This window comes from Xyrauchen texanus, chromosome 24 (genome assembly GCF_025860055.1).
Source record: "Xyrauchen texanus isolate HMW12.3.18 chromosome 24, RBS_HiC_50CHRs, whole genome shotgun sequence".
Classification (NCBI taxonomy): domain Eukaryota; kingdom Metazoa; phylum Chordata; class Actinopteri; order Cypriniformes; family Catostomidae; genus Xyrauchen; species Xyrauchen texanus.
Genome location: NC_068299.1, coordinates 6,719,781 through 6,731,820, shown reverse-complemented (window position 1 = coordinate 6,731,820; position 12,040 = coordinate 6,719,781).

Below are 12,040 nucleotides of genomic sequence, written 5' to 3'. Positions count from 1 at the left end.
ATCATTACATACCATTCAAAGGTTAGACATACTTGACTGAATTTATGTTGTCTTGTCATTATAAAACCTTTTGATCTATAAGCTTATGCTTTTATGCTTGAATTGGTTTTAGACAAGTTAGTTTTGAAGACAAATATAAATTGTACAATATCTTTATATAACTAAGACTTGTTTGTATCAAGATGTAATCTATGCAAAGGGTGGTTCTTTTGAATAAGACATAATTGTCATAACATAATTCTTCCATAAAACTTTCATTTGTTATTTCATAGTTTTGATGGCTTTACTATTTCTCTAAAATCTAGAAAGATTAGTAATAAAGAATAAATCTTTCTTCTCTTTAATTTTCTTTGGAGAAATAAAAACAGACAATCATTAACATATAGTGAGATTTCAGAGAGCTAAAATGAATGTGGATAGCGCATAGTTTATTTAATTTTGTCTTGAAAGAATTTAATATGTAATGTTTGAGTTCATATTGAAATCTCAGACTTTTGATAGCAGACTTTGAGACATGTTTTGATGACACTGTTTGAGACACAGACTCGATAAGAGACACGTGAGATTACTGGGTTGTGAGGGTTCCTGTAGCTCAATTGGTAGAGCATGGCACTAGCAATGCCAAGATCAGTTTAATTCCCAGGGAGCACTCACACTAATCAAATATATACCCTGAAAGCACTGTATGTCACTTTCAATAAAAGCATCTGCCAAATGTGTAAATAAACTGGGTGCTCTCTCTCTCTCTCTCTCTCTCTTATAAACAGATGATAAACAAGATATTGTAGTGGAGTGGACTAGAAAAGAGGTATGCCATATCTCCTTTCATGAGGGGGAAAATGTGTGCACATTCACAGCCCAGCAGAGGGCGCAACAGAGATGACATTTGCTAATCTTTGCAAGTCGAGAGATCCCAAACAAGGCTGTTGTCTGCAATCTCATTGGTCGTTTTTAGTGTGGCACTAAACACTTTCAGGCCCACAGAAAAGACATGATCACCCAGCATAAGCATATTTGTGGGTATGTGAAAGTGACAAACTTATTCCTGCAGGAATCTGGTGTTGCACAGTATGCTGAGATAAGTGTCGGTTCGTTCAGACGGTTCATGTGACTGAATCAGTTAAAATAATCAATTCACCAAGTCATTTAAATGGACCATTGGAAAGCCCAAATGATTTTAGCGAATATATCTGCTTATTTGGACGGTTCATGGAAATGAACCAGTTCAAATTACTGATTCACTTGAAGTCAAAGTCTCTTCCTTTCTGAAGCGATATATTTAGGTATTTTCTGCTGTTTCTCACTTTGTTTTCTATTTGGTTATATAAAATTGAGTGTTTTGAATGTTTTATTGTAGTGGATTTTGTCTATAGTGGATTTTGCCGATATCGATAACCAGTGGCGGACTGGGAAGAGAAATTGGCCCTGGATTTTACATAGAACGGCTCTTTTCTGCATATCGCGGCCCCTTTAGCATATCGCAGTGCCATTTTGCAACATTCTTCAGCCACTCAGCCCATTCGGTGGCCCGTTTCAGCTTATCGCCACCCGTTCTGCCCCGTTCAGCCCGTTTCATGGATGGCCCAACAGGAAAAGTCCCCGTTGTCCCTATGGCCAGTCTGCTGCCAATGTGGTGGTGGGAAAGGACGATAATCGATTAATGGGTCGACTTTTTGGGCCGAGTTTTTAAAATCGATTTATAGAATGTCAAAGATTTTTTATTCTTTCCTTACTAGGACGGGCACAGAAAAATTGTGCAAAATTAATAAAATCCCAGATGCATTTTTTGTAGAACCAAAATTCCAACAATTACCCCCCCCCCCAAAAAATTTGGTCATTTACATTTATGCATTTATTGCAGGGACAATCCCCCCGGAGCAACCTGGAGTTAAGTGCCTTGCTCAAGGATACATTGGTGGTGGCTGTGGGGATCGAACCAGCGACCTTCTGATTACCAGCTCAGCACTTTAGCCTACTACGCCACCACCACTCCCATTTCATGGTGAACAATTTGGTGCATCGAACGGAACTGTTAAATATAAATAATTCTGAAACTCATCGGTGACTCTTATTTTGAAATTAATAAAAGATCATCATCCAGCATCGATTTTTGCTGGATAAGATCTGAAAAGCAACTGTCAGCACCGATTAGTCGGTAAAACTGATATATTTGTCTACCTAGTATTTAGTAGCCTATTTATTTGTTCATTTTCAATTAAGTTGTATTTATTATTTATATTGAATTTTTGTTTATTTTAATGTTGTAACCTTAAAGGAGCTTTAAGCTATTTTAGCATTCTGAAGCTTTCACGTGGCTGAGCCGCTGAATTAGCCACGCCCCCTCATTCCAAAAACCCCCTCCAAAGATAATTTTGAGGCCAAAACCAAGCAAAAAAGCAGCATTGTTTGTTCCTGTGGCTGTCAAATTCAACAGTGGCAATAGCGCCATGAACTGACAAACATTATGAATCATAGCCTCAGTTATCTGCTTCAAATGAACAAAATGATTGATAGGTGAAAAGCCACAAGTGTAACATTTTTGTTTGCTGTTTACAAAGTCTATAGCTGTCACAGAGACTGGTGAGTTATCTCAGGACTTTTATTTCATTAATATCTTTAAGTGATTAGGAATTTTTTTGGCCTACTTTTCCATGAAACAAAATCGCTGACAGCAACTTTAAGTGAGATCTTTATTGTCATTGTAAAATATATATCCTACTGTTCTGATTGTACCATATACTGTTCTTTATTTAAATAAATTAATAATATAAAATTAAATAAAATACTAAATATTATTATCAATTTAGTATCAATATTAAACAATATTTTATTAATTGAACACCTTCAATGTTTTGGTTGTGAATTTTCCTTATTAGCTTGTAATACTCTTTTTTTTTTAAAAGAGTAGTTTGACTGTAGTTTAAAAACTTTAGGTTGTGAGTGGTTGTAGCTTTGGAAGCTAGTTCAAAGTAGCCCAACACTGCTCCTAATAAAATTAACTATTTAAGCTACATCATTTGTTTTATTAGGGTGACCAGATGAACATACTGAAAAATTGGTAAAGATCAGCAGGGGCACCTGCAGGATTTCATCTGAAGGTATGCACAGAAATCTGCCTAATAAACCTTGCGCTTATATCTAGGGGGGTCCAGGGGCTTCCCCGGGATATGTTTTATTTATTTTTTTGTTATAAAAAACAACACCAAAGCGTTCAGTTCTGGTGACTTTGAGATAAGCATTTGTTTTATTTTCTCGAGTATGAGTAGCATTCTTCTAACTATTGCCAAAAGCATTTCTTCCAGTAACCATTCAGACAGACGCATTTTCACGATAAAAAAGCAAAACGCACCACAACGAATAGAGCACAACGCAGGTGTCTGGAGGTCGAGTTCTTTTTAACTTGACAGCGTATAAAAATGCAGCACTCCTGTGAGAGATGCTAAAACAGTGAAACGTGACACAGTTGTCAAGGTATCCATCTAGCGAATGTTTACAAGGAAAACAATTGAAAAGCAGCCAAAAACACGTTCAGTTTTAACAGCCTCTTGTTCACATGACACACCACTAGCTGAAGTTTCTCATTTTTGTTTCAGTTGATTGTAGATAAATTTCCACTGATGCAGCGCTGTTATGTTCTCTGTATTCGTAAATATCCCGATACTGTTTTGGTGTGTGAGAAACCGCTCCAAATGATTCAGTGAGAGAGTGATGTGAATGAATTGTACTGAATCACGAATCGATTCAGACCATTTTGCAAGCCCGTTTGGCCAATTCACTGAAAAGAACTGACTTAAAAGAATTATTCATTTGCAAATTGGCCATTGCTAGTTCTTTTAAACAGCCATCAGAATTACAGGACACATTTCATGATTGGTGAAATATTCTGGGAATAAATAACGCTAAGGTCAGTCAGAGTGTTCATGGTACGCACAGTGCTAAAGCTGCGTTCACACTGGCAGCGACAAAACAACCTCATCTAATACATTTTCAATGAGAGCTGGCGACTTTCGGCAACACGAGCGATGGCGACCATTTGCGAACGGATGTGGGCGTGTCCAGCGACGCAATGAGAAATGTTTAACTTTATGCAAATGAAGATCGACTTTGGGGAGCGACAGCCAATACGAGAGAAGATGGTAGAGCTCACGTGATTCTAATATTTTAATAATAATTTTAATTGTAAAGAAACTGTGCTGATTAAACTCTCCATACACACCACTAGCGATCTAACCGCCAGCCACTGGTGACATGCAGCAACAAGGTAGCTGGCAGTGTGAACGTAGCTTTAAGCTGCATACACACTGCCAGCGACTTTGTCGCTGCAGGTCACCAGTGGCTGGCGGTGAAGTCGCTAGTGGGCGTTCCCACTACTGGTTGCCTAGTAACGTTTATAAATGACATTCACGGATGTCATTCCATTGCTGTACGTTTATTCACAATATCTGATAATTTATATGGTTTTGTTTGCTGTCATACATGTAACACATCTTCAAAACAAATCATTTAATAGTTAATTTTACAGACTATTTGATTATTTAAACCTACTTGGAATCCCCGCGATCTCAGATGCACCTTTCCACGCAGTATTTTTCTTAAAAATGTCCTTGTACGTGGGAAGAGACATATCATAGAGCACTGGAAAATTTCTAACAGCAAGAATTAGCCTTTCATCCATCTTTCCGTTACTGCAGGAGCTGAGAGAGAGAGAAGGATCACGTGATTTCTCCCGTCGTCTCTCCTATTGGCTGTCGCTTCCGTAAGTCGCTCTTCATTTCAATAAAGTTGAACTTGTCTCAACTTTGTCGAGTCGCTGGACACGCCCACATCTGGTCGCCAACAGTCGCGACAGCTCGTGTTGCCGGAAGTCGCTGTGCTCTCATTGAAAATGAATGGGATGGTGTCGCTGTCTTGCGCGATGTCGCTGGCAGTGTGTACGCAGCTTAAGGCCGTACAACTGCAGGTGCCACTGCAGATCAGAGATGTGTATTGCATGTTTTGATGGGGTGGGCAAGAGTTTACACAGCACTGTAGCCAATTTTTTATGACAGAAAAATAGATTAATCATAATTGACGCTGTTGACTGTTTGTCCCCTTGTGATAGTTTGCATTCAGCAACTATAACCTTGTACAGTATGCATCATGACATGTTGCTTTGGTAAGAAACTACAGTAAACAATCTGCAAGGAAGGTAAATGTAATTTCATGGCTATATAACTGTACATGACTGGAAAGTGATAGACACACCAGAAAGGATGCATGACAATGTCTTTTACTTTGAGGAATCATTTTTGTAATCACAAGCATACAGTATCTCTCATTCTCAGTGAAGCAGCCATGTCCTCCTGCTGGAGAGAGGCCTGTTTCCTGCTGCATGCCAGTGGTTAGAGCTCGGCCTACACACCCTCAGATATTTCAGTCTCTCTCTCTCTCACTCTGTCCCACGCCAGCCCCACACAAAGAGAGAGAGAGAGCAAACAAAGAGTGAGAACAATAAGACACAAAAAGATACAAAGATGAAGAGTCTAATTTTTATTTTTAAACATTTAAAAATCTATGTCAAACCCAGAGTAGTCTCATAATGCAGGCTTTTCCAACATTATCCTCAACCGATCCTCTGTGATATAAAATATTGACTTCAAGTAAGAGATCAAATAATTATGAATTATGAACAAATGATATGTAAATATTTTTGAAAGAAAGCAACATACAAGTAGCCCATACGACCCATGCACTACATTCAAATTGTTTTGCAGCCATATGATAGCGTTGTGTAAAGAACAGAGCAAAATTTCAGTTTTCTGATTTCTGAAATTTCTTCACTTTTGTCATTGTTCTCAAATCTCATTCAAAAATATGTATTCAAACTTGACTGGAGTCTAAGAGAAAATATTAATGTCCTCTCTCGTTGCATTTTCATTTGAACCCTGAAAAATGTTAGCCTTTTGTAAAGTATATAAAAATAGAGTTAAAAATAGAGTTAAATATGACATACGATTTTTGAATATAAAAATAATTATAAAGACTTTGACATAATAAAAGCAATGCTCTGAAATAGCCATATGGATTTACACATGCTCAGTAAAGCACCTTCTTTCTTTTAAATGGACACAGAATGAGGGATCAGAAAAAATTGCTGCAGATGTCGACGCCATGCAGAATGTGGCTTTCTGATGATGTAACAGTTGCAAAACTGTGATAAAAAGTGATAAATTCCTGAGTGAGTTACTGCATGAGCCAGAGGAGACTCAGACTGACCCTTTGGGGCTTTTGTGTGTAGATCAGGAGATAAAACAGTAAGAATATTCAGACAGTACGTCACAGGCTGTTGAGTCATGAAACAGCAGTCTGTCAAAAGTAACATTATACCATTTCTTGATTCTAGATGAAGCCAATGTGATCATACACAAAATGCCATATAAAAATAAGGCTGTAAACATGTCTGAGGGGCCTAAAATGTGATTTTTTTTTCTGAAGAAAAAATAAATCACAGTAAAATCATCACATTGCTATGGTATGACACCAATTGTCTTCACTCAAAAAAAATATTTTAGCATATTAAGATTTAGACATTTTAATTTATTTACAAAAATCCATCAAATTGAATTGTGTAATGTTTAACAAATTTCAACAACACTTTTAATTTCATTTTATTAAAGATTACTCAATTCAATTCAATTGTATTTAACTATGCAATGAAATGTGTTTAATGTATGCTTCAAAGTTTTTTTGAAGGAAATACCATTCTGAAATCTGTTGTGTTATACTCACAGAGAGCATTTGGATCATTTGGATATGTTTATTTATGGAAGAAGAACTTTTGCATGCTAGTTGTAGTCAGATGTGTGAGATGGGTGTAATGATGTCAAGATGTTGTTTAAGATTCATCTTTACATGCAAAACGGTGTAGATTCATTTATGGTTGAGCAGAAGGATGCTGCGAGAAACATCTGTGCAGATGGTTTTGTTGCTTGTAGACAGAAGAACAGTTTGTAGGAACCAAGAGATAAACAGCATGTCAGATTACAGGAATGCAATTCATGCTAGACCATAAACATCTGCTAGACTTCACTAGATCTTTTTATGGTTCATTACACTTCTTTCAAAAGATAAACACCTATTTGCTCTCCACCATGTGAATGTAGTTTCTTAAAACTGAGAGCTGTTTGGCAGTTCACAGGTTGGGAAAATAAACTATTGCCACTATGGAATCGAAAGCAGAAACTGTAGAAAATAATTCCAAATTCATCATACAAGCAAAAATGTGTTTCACTTTTTAAAGGTGAAGTGGATCATTTCTGTGCCACTAAATAAAAGGTTTCCCAAACACTCTCCTTGTTTGCCATTTGCCGTTGGCAAACAGATAACTAACATTCAGTGTGACATATTTCCAATAATATTACTCTACATATTAAACAAAAATAAAACAATGAAATTCACAAGTGAAAACATCACATGTGTATTTGTAGAGCTTTCAATATAGAGACTGGACTGACACACACACACACACACACACACACACACACACACACACACACACACACACACACCTGTACACTTGTACACCATCCAACTTTTGCACATGTTTAGAGTTTCACTTTAATTAATTGTCACTTATAACTGGCTGCTACCTCAATAACTGCTTTGTGCATAGAAGAACACTATCTCATAGTATGTTATGTTTACATTTGGCATTTTTATAAAGTGTCATCTTTTTGCACTACTCAGATTACAAATGTACTGGTCGGCACTGCACTGTCTCTTACTGTGCCTATTGTCCTGTTCCTTTTAGTAATTTATTGTACTGTCCCGTTCTTTTTTTGCACACGTTTGCACGTGCACTTTATGTAGAAATGTTATTTAGTCTGTGTAGACTCTTGTGGTTCTGTGTTTGTCCTATGTTGTTTTATGTAGCACCATGGTCCTGGAGGAAGGTTGTCTCGTTTCACCATATACTAACTGTATATGGTTGAACACCAATAAAAACCACTTGACTTGACTTGAATATAGCAAAGGGAGAATATAATTTACAAATCACAAATCTTTGTTTTTATTAGCATTTTTCATGCTGTCCCAACTTTTTCAGAATTTGGGTTGTATGTTGAATGATGGCTGTGTGTTATTATCAATGTCTCCCTATTCAAACACATGATAGCTGTTACAAACATTTAAGAATGTTAATGACGTACTGGTCAGGCATATTTATTTACTTTCCTTGGCATGTTGCGGCGTTATGCCAAATTGTGTGCTATTTCAGTTAATGTAGAAACTGCACTCCCTTCATTTTTCATTTAACCTCTTGGAGAACATGTTCATGAATCTCTTTCATGCTGAGGGTGAAAAAAAAAATTAACTCACAAAGTCCCTTGTAGCAACGTTACAACAAAATTCAGCAGACCGATGTTCATATCAATGTAAAAACAAATCCATCAGATAAACTACATTTTAAAAGTTTGATTGAACAATCTAATAAAGAAAAAGTTTCGATTTCTTAAAATATACTGATAAATATAGTAAAATGTTATGCCATTAAGTCATAAGTCAGAGTAACTTGAGCACATACATTGTCAAATTTGGAGATGCAAATCTGGCTTTTGAGCATGCTCAGTTTGATCACTGGTGCTTAGTCCTGAGGAGGCCATTTGTGGCAAAACAATCTCCCAAAATTTGGAAGATAACTGCATAGGACTGTCCATTTAGTGGGAACCTTGCAAGGCTAAGCACTATAAACTTTATTTTGTTGTATCAGTTACTGAGTATGTCCACTGGAGAAGCATTGTGGCTGAAGGCAATACCCCCACAATCCCTTACACTTGAATTTATTTAAGTGTGTTTGGTCAAAGCGTGCCGATTTATGAGGACATGTAGATAATTTGTTAATAATCTGTTTTTAATTAATAGATGTTTTAGCTCTATGTGTGTTTTTTAATGATGTTATCCTGTTGTGTTTACTTTGATGAAGTTTTTATGTAGATCTTTTGAGTTGGACTAACTGTTTGGGGCTGTGGTGGAGCTGACACATGATCTTATGTAGAAATGTAGATCTGCTTAATAAAGTTCATCTTTCAAATTGTTTTCAAGAATATTGAAAATAATGGACATCTGAACTTAAAAAATGCAAGTTTATTGAATTTAACAATTATTCTTATTTTTGGGTTTGCTGAATTTATTAGATTGAGTTCATGGTACTTACAATTCAAATTTGCCTGAAGTTGAGTCAACTCAAAAATGCTTTGTAGCTGGTTGCTTTACATTTTTTTAAGTTTACTCAACTTATTATTTTTTACAGTGTAATACTTGCATTACTGTATGTACAGTGGGGTCCAAATGTTTAAAACTACTAGTGAAAATGCTTCAATTTTGCATTATTTTCTAATTTAATACTTTTTTTATATATATTATATAATAAGAATATCAATTGTTAAGAGCTGAACTGTTGAACTAATAATGTTACATTATTATTAATATTTTGAATTTTGCTTTATCACATGCTTTTGCTTTTATAACTGCATGTATACTGAACACTTTTGAGTTAATATGGTCAATGTCACTAATTTGATTTAATTCCTAGAATTATTAAAAGGGGCAAAATATATTCATTTTTTTTTTCAACTTGTTTATTTACAGGTTAAAATTAAATAAAAATACCAGATGTGTGTGTGTGTGTGTGTGTGTGTGTGTGTGTGTGTGTGTGTGTGTGTGTGTGTGCTCAGTTCTAGAGAACATTTCATTACATTTACATTTATGCATTTGGCAGACGCTTTTATCCAAAGCGACTTACAGAGTCCTTATTACAGGGACAATCCCCCCAGAGTAACCTGGAGTTAAGTGCCTTGCTCAAGGACACAATGGTGGTGGCTGTGGGGATCGAACCAGCAACCTTCTGATTAACAGTTATGTGCTTTAGACCACTACGCAAACACCACTCCACTCATTAGGATTATAACAAATGTTATAATCCTGTGGTTGAATTCTTTTCACAATTACATTATCAGTTCAACTGCACACGCTCCAGGCTTTGCATGTGCTCCTGAACATCACTCATTGACTGTTGATACTGTGAATGTTCAAGTATCTGTGGCATGTAGCTTACCCCTGCCCTATCAGGCACACAAACACATGTATATTTTACAAGTCAAGGGTAAAAGTTCTTGGACAGACATAGTGATTTCATGACTCAAGGGATTAATTGAGCCTCATCCTTTTTATAGTGCTTGCCAAAGCAAAGATCACTATTACTGTTGCTCATGCAAACCATATCAAACGTCGGCATATGACTTGTCCCAAACATTTGTGCTATGATACCTCAAATCATGCGGCTTGTTGAGGAGCAGTTTGCTAATATTTTCAAAGTAATCGGCTTTACCAATTTTGCCTGGCAAATGATAAAACCAGTAAAATATTCCCATAGATTTACATACACTGAAATAGGAAAACAAGCCATATCTAGAGAGCAGAATATCATGGAGGATTCAAGATCATGGAATTCATGTTAGGATTTACATATTTACTAATTCATACTAATGCAGTGTAGTTATTTTGTAGAGCTGCTTGTACCTTTTATTATTGTCATTACTATAGTAATTAATAATAGTAACATGTAATATGTGTAACATGGACACTGTAAAATGAAGTGTTACCCAATCTTTTACATAAGGGAAACTATGGCTATGAAGTACTTATCGGTCTGGAAATCCTTAGAGCTTAAATATAGGTTTTTAAGGAGTGCACTTGGAGTTTCCTGATGGTCATCTATTGCTCTTTGGAATGTTATTTACTGACTACACTGATAAAGGGAGTGTTGACTTTTCTGGGTATTCCAAAGGGAGTGACATGCAATTTTCCAATGGGAATAGTATTTTGGAATGTACAGATAAGGACTGTAAAATTATCGGACACCGATTATCCCTATCAGCATGCAAAGACAGAAAAGGCCTTTCAAAATCAGAGTTTTTGACTTGATGTAAGTAAAAATAATGTGGAACAATTGTAAGTGAAAGCATTGAAATATACTGGTGACCATTCACTTTCATTGTATCTTTTTTCCATACAATGAAGGTGAATGGTGACTGAGGCTAACAGTCTGTCTAACGTCTCCTTTTGTGTTCCACAGATGAAAGAAAGCCGTACAGGTTTGAAACAAAATGAGGGTGAGTAGGCCTAAATGATGAGAGCATGAATTTGCATTTTGAACTTTAATCTATGCAGCAGAAGTACTACAGAACGTGTGTATTTCAAATGTTTGATTACATTTTGAGTAAAATGTCTAACATTTAAAGAATCTTTTTTTTCTTTTTCTTCTTTAAATGTTAGACATTTTACATTTACATTTACATTTATGCATTTGGCAGACGCTTTTATCCAAAGCGACTTACAGTGCATTTATTACAGGGACAATCCCCCCAGAGCAACCTGGTGTTAAAATTTTATTATTTTAAACAGAACAATATTTAAATTAAACTAAACAGGCATCACGAAAGTGGAAATTTAGAGTAAAACATTGACTTAAATTTTGATCTGTTTCTCACCCACACCTATCATATTGCTTCTGGAGTTATAGATTAAACACTGGAGTCCCATTGATTACTTTTATGCTGCCTTTATGTGCATTATGTACTTAAAAATGTTGGTACCTATTCACTTGCATTTTATGGACCTACAGAGCTGTGATATTCTTCTAAAATTCTTCATGTGAGGTCAGCATTAACATCTGGGATGGAATGAGGATGAGTAAATGATGAGAGAACTTTTATTTTTGGGTGAACTATTCCTTTAATCTACAGGCAAGAATGCTCTAATATACTTTACAAAACCTAAAACTAAACAACACACCTAATATATTTATTATCATCTGGCCAAGAATGTGATCTAAGTAGATTATTCTGTATCTATTTGTGCTACTATATTTGTGTTAAGCTACATTTTTAACCTAGGTCTATATTCAAACTTTTTATTCTAAAGTGAGTGAAAAGCATTCTGTGATCTGACAGCACTCCGACACTTTAATCAGTATGACTCCCACTCTGACCTCATGTGCCCTGTA